The sequence below is a fragment of the Urocampus carinirostris genome, chromosome 7 (assembly GCF_059441175.1).
Source record: "Urocampus carinirostris isolate Australia breed hairy pipefish chromosome 7, RoL_Ucar_1.0, whole genome shotgun sequence".
Lineage (NCBI taxonomy): Eukaryota > Metazoa > Chordata > Actinopteri > Syngnathiformes > Syngnathidae > Urocampus > Urocampus carinirostris.
In genome coordinates this window covers 11082712-11088769 of record NC_142355.1, presented here as the reverse complement: position 1 = coordinate 11088769, position 6058 = coordinate 11082712, and positions in this window count along the sequence as shown.

The following is a 6058-nucleotide window of genomic DNA, read 5'->3' as shown; positions in this document are numbered from 1 at the left end:
CATTGCCCCGAGACCCAGTTTCTGTAGGGAGGGGATCATTCTCTGCTCCAGTTGTTCACAATACATGCTTCAGTTTGTGCTTCCCTTAATAAAATGCAACTCCCAATTCCAGTTGCACTCACGCAGCCCCAAGCCATGACCTTGCCAACTCCATACTTGACTTGAGGCACGACACAAACATGTATTCACTCGTCACCTGGTTGCCCCCACACATGCTTCACACCAAACAAATTATTCTTTGTCTTATCAGACCAGAAGATATCTTTCCAGTAAGGCATGGCATTTGTTCACATACTTCTTTTCATTGTGTCAATGTGATTTTTTTTGGGTGTTGTTCTATTAAACATTATAACTAAATCTCTGCATAAATGTGAGGGGTCTACTCCCTATTGTCACGACCAGAATGGAAGTAGGACCAAGATGCGTAACGTTAATCACAAGTTTATTGAGATATAGAGGAAAGGCAGCGCCCACGATCCGTGGTCGCTGGACGCGGGAAGCAAGCTGCTCACAGAATCGGAACGTGTTCCGATTGCGGAAATGGATTTTCCGGAGCGGGAGATTGTAGCGTAGATGGAAAAACAGGTCGTTAGCTGGGACAGGAGATCAGAACGTGGTCGGGGTCAAAAAAACGGGTCGTTAGCCAGTACAGGAGATTAAAACATGGACGGGGTAAAAAAAAAAAAAAACGGGTCGTAGCAGGAGGCTAATGAGGAAATCAGGAACGGACAGGTGGAAAACGGGTAAAAAAACGGGACCGACAGGAGTCAGAGTAAAAAAAATGCTTGCCTTGTGAAAAATAGAGGTTCGCTGACGGACTGACAACAGGCGAGTGAAAGGACTGAGCTTAAGTAGGACGGGGAACCAATCAGGTAGCCAGCAGCAGCTGGCGCCAAATGAGCGGGAACGGGTGAATGTAATCAGTCATCATGACGCCTTTTAAGACAAACTAGTTGTTGAAAATCCGGAATGCAGTCATCGTGTTTTACCTCAATTTTATTATACATGATTTTAAACTGGTTGTATTGCTAAAAAAGGGATACTTGTTTTGTTTTGAGTTTTGTTTTCTTTGACAGTTGTTTTGTTTTTCCGTCTGCACTTTTTGGCCGCATTTGGTAAAATTTTGAGGACGGTATGATTTAGAACTTGTTAACTATGATTAAAAGTTAGTTTTAATATGATTTAGTTCTGTGTCACCAACTGGTATAGTGTCATACCATACTAGGGAAAAGGATATGCTTGACCTGAGCTTTTTATTGCCATGCATTCCCTGAAGTTGAATTTCATCTGAATGTTTTGCACATATTGACTTTTCCTGTGTGTTTTATTCAGGTATCATCCTCCCTAATTAACAAAATGCAGCACACTCACTGTTTATTGTATCTAAGTTCCAACTAAGCATCCTATATACCAGGAGTCCCCAAACTTTTTCCCGTGAGGGCAACATAACTTTTCCCTTCTCTGATGAGGGGCCAGGGTCAGTTTGTAACAGAAAAAGTGTGATGATTGCAGGAGTGCCTAAATGTAAAAATGTATTGTTTTCCAGAAAGCCACAATCAAATAACCCTTTCTGGATTCCTCATATAACAAAAGTCAGAAAATAAATAACACTATTAATGAAATAAATAATAACCAAATGACCCTCTCTAGGTTCTTCACTGAAAAAAATCCAGGAAATAAATAACACTATTTATGAAATAAATAATAACCCTCTCTGGGTTCATTTATATATATATATATATAATTTTTTTTTGTTCTTGTTTTACCTGCAAAATAGATGGTAAATGTCAGTCTCACACGACACCATTTAATTGTTGACATTAAGAGTGATTTATTGAACAAATCTCATTAAATTACTTGGTTAGCGTCTCTTCTTGCACTATCGGCACTATGGTAAATAACACAATACAGCTTTATTTATATCTGTACACTGAAGGACACTGAGGGAAACTGTGGGAGTCAGATCCATCGACATTTCGTTCTGTATACACGTGTACTAGAATGACAATAAAGTAGATCTGAATCTGAATCTGAATCTCTGAATTGAGGTCCCCTTTAACATATAAATACAAAATGACATTGCCATCAATTGGTACTCTTCAAAAATCATTTAACAAAAACACCATAACTGTACCTTCCAAAACAACTCACTTTGTGTTATATGGTAACCCAATATACGTATTAACATCACAGTACACTCTTAACCCAGTCCCGCATAACGTAGCATACCTCACTCTGTTGCTTATGCTAACAGACGACTCACTCGTACTATTTCACTTTTTGTAAACTTTACAGACATCACAAACAACCTTTACAGACATATTTCCACATATTATCCTCCTCACAGTAAGTGTGTTACCAGTATAAACATCTCACCTGCAAAATAGATGGTAAATGTCAGTCTCACACGACACCATTTACTTGTTGACATTAAGAGTGATTTATCGAACAAGTCTCATTAAATCACGTGAGGTCCCGTGAGACTTGCCCCAAACACCCTTCTCTGATCTGTGAGACTATGTCTTCTAGTGGTGATATACTGGTACTTCACTTTTTCTGCTTTACAAAACAACACCAAAATCCCCAAATATAACATTTTAACTAGTCAACAACCCTTGTTACGCCATATAAAATAGTTACTAATAGTTAATAATGAAAATAGTTCATAACGAAGGAACATTTCAATGCAAAAGTCCAACTTTATTATCAAATACAAATACACATATATGAAAAAAAAATCAAAATGCTTTCTGGTATTGTTCAGGGGGCCGGACCAAATGTGGAGGCGGGCCGTTTCCGGCCCGCAGGCCGTAGTTTGGGGACCACTGCTATATACTCACAAGCACATCAAAATAAAAATTTGTTTCCGATGAAAATACTTTTCATGATGAATTTCACTTATATTTTTCCCAAAAGTGAGTCTTTAGATGTCGGTTGCATTGTATTCTGCAAGGGTTAGCAAGTTTCCCACGGGGTACCGTTTTGCCTTCTGTTGACCCTTTTTGTTATGTGTGACTTCCAGCTGTTGTCTTCTGATTTGAACATGGGGGTCATTCAAGTAAAAGTAGACTCACTCTCAGCTAGAGTGCAATTCTCGCTGCCATGCAAAGAACATCTCTTAAAAGAAACACAACTCGCTCTGAAAGATGTTTATTGACTTAAAGGGAAAACCATTTTAATGAGCATAAAGAGGGAGACGATCCGTGACACCACAGTTGCCGGTTACTTTCAATACACAGCTGACATGTTGCTTCGTTCTAGTGAGCGTTACCTCATCATTTATTTATCCTACATGTTTTTGACTTTCACTTCTATGTTTTTTTCCCCCAACAAATTCCTGTTTATTGCCAGATTTGCAACCCTAATTTTATTTACTAACCTTGTGAAATTGCTTTACCTCCATTGTGAAAGTCATGTTTTCAACCAACTAATTCATTCCAGGCTGCATCTTACTCCAGGGTCATTATATGAAGCCATAAACTCCTTTTGGCAACATAATACGTTTTTTTTCCTTTCTCAGCACCATACTCTCTTGAGAACACACTAAGATGATTTTTTTTTCATTTTAAATACATTTTAGTACTGCCAATTTTCCAGGGATCATAGTTTTTATTCACCCACTTGTGCGTTGTCAACAAGTTCTGAAATACACTCTTCGTGATTGATAGTTTCGTCTGTTAATGGTTAATTTATTTTATTAATGTTGTAAACGGCATGACACTGGGTAGATTTATGACTGGTGAACGGGACGCCAGGTAACAGCCAGCTTAATTCCCTTTTCACTTGCTGTGTTTAATCACTTCCTAGACTGTAACCAAGTCCAGTAACTTGTACTCTTCTTCTATATTACCACAGCATTCAGCTCAATAGCGTGAGTCAAAACCGGTAAAAATGTGTTTTAGGGATGCGGCCTGTGGTTGATGTCATGGGAAATAAAGCACCAAAAAATAAGTTGTCCCTTTTATTGAGTCTTTCTAAACAACATTAAATCCATTGTTTATTGTTTACCTTATCAAGATACCTCATAGATGCAAAGTACCAGATACAAAAGTCAGATTATGTCATTCTGTGGTCTAAAAAAAATGCAAATAGCTCTCACCAGACGGGAGGCGGCTTGCTTTCTCAAATGTCAGTCTTTTCAGTCCTAAGTTCCTGATATGAAATATCATCCGGTGGCATTTAACACACTGGGAGTAGCAATTAGAGGGAAACAATTTGCCATTATTTAAATGCAATATTAAGAAAAGATGATGCTGAGATTTGAACGGATTCCTCGAAAAATATCCTCTTTTCGCAGGTGAGATTGATTTTTATTTCTTAGTTCTATCATTGCCAAGTATCTGTATTTATAAGTACCCGTGGTATGATATAGCTGTGAGAGCTCACAAAATAAGGCATTAGCCTTCACATTTGTATAGCAATAACAATGTCATCGTAAATGACCATAAAGGCAGTTCAATTCAAAACCCGCGAAACTGTTAACCAGCAAAAAAAGAAGCTAGAAGTAGCAAGGTGTCTATGTATATCAGGGCTCTCCAACCTTTTTCAAATTGAGAGCTACTTTTTGTGACAAATTAGCACAAAGGGTATCCAGTTTGATATACATTTCTAGAATAGCAACTTTGGTACATGGCTTGCTAATTAGCTAAAAGAAGTAGCCTGATAGTTAGCTAGGATGGTAAACTAAAAAAACTAAAAGTGAGCTAGATAGCCAGCTAAAAAAGCCACCTTAATAGCCAGATAGGAAGATATAAACACAGCTAGATAACAAGCAAAAAGGAGGACACATTTTAGCTTGATAATTAGCAAAAAATGTAAAATGTTAGCTAGATAACATGCAAAAAATGTAAAAAGCTCAATAATGAGCTTGCAAAATAGCTGAAAAGGTAGGTAGATAGCAAGTTACCAAGCTAAAAAGGTATCCAGATAGCTAGCTAAAAAAAACTGCTAATGTTTTGCTCGTTCTCTTTATAAGACCCATAAATTGGAATTTAGTTTGTTGTATTTCCTGTAAAATAAATTAAAAAACATAAATTAATAAATCTCTATTAATTAATTTCTTAAAATGAAATATCAATCCATAAATGCATTTTTTGTCCATAAAGCCCATGAAATGGAATTTATTTGTTCAAATTTCTAAAATAACAAATCATATTATTACGGTGTTGTTACTATGTTATTAATTCAATTCAAGTCATGTTTATTCGTAGAGCCCTAAGTCACAATAAGTCTCAAAGGGCTGTATAGACCACAGACTATTACAGACTATCATTACACCATCCCCTGATCTAAGGGTAGGGAAAAACTCAAAACCTCAGCATGAGGAAAACGAATAAACCTTGAGAAGGGACCGCACATGCTTCCAGGGTGAAGAGGCTGCAATGGACGGTGTAATAACAAATGATACACATATATATAGGTCATTCATAAGGTAAAGAATATGCGTGTGTTTCCTCCCACATTGAAATAACATGCGTGCCAGGTAAATCCAGGTTATCTATCCATCCATTATCTGCACTGCTTATCCTCAGTGGGGTCGAGGGGGTGCAGGAGCCCATCCCAGTCATCTTCAGGCAGCGGGCAGGGGACACCCTGAAATCGTTGCCAGGCAGTTGCAAGGGGACACAGAGACGGACAACTCGCTCATTCACAGCCAGGGACTATTTGAACCGGCCAATTAACCTGACTTGCATGTTTTTGAGAAATCCAAACTCTTGACAGGAAGGCTGGTCGCTGGATTTGAACCCATGACCTCAGAACTGTGCCGTGGACGTGCTAAACACTCAACTGCCATGTCACCCCGATCCAGGTTAATTATTCAGAAATAGGATTAAATAGACTCAGTCAAAAAAAAAAAAAAAATCACTAGAAAATCACAATGACCCAGCACTGGTGAGCTATTCCCAGAACAGCTCTGCAGGCACCCTGGAGACCCATTCTGTATGTCAATATATATTCATGTAATGGAAAAAACATGTACTATTGACTCACATTTCGGATATTAAAGAGTTTGCGAATACCTTTAATAAGCGGATGAATTGGCTGAGGTTGACAGGTA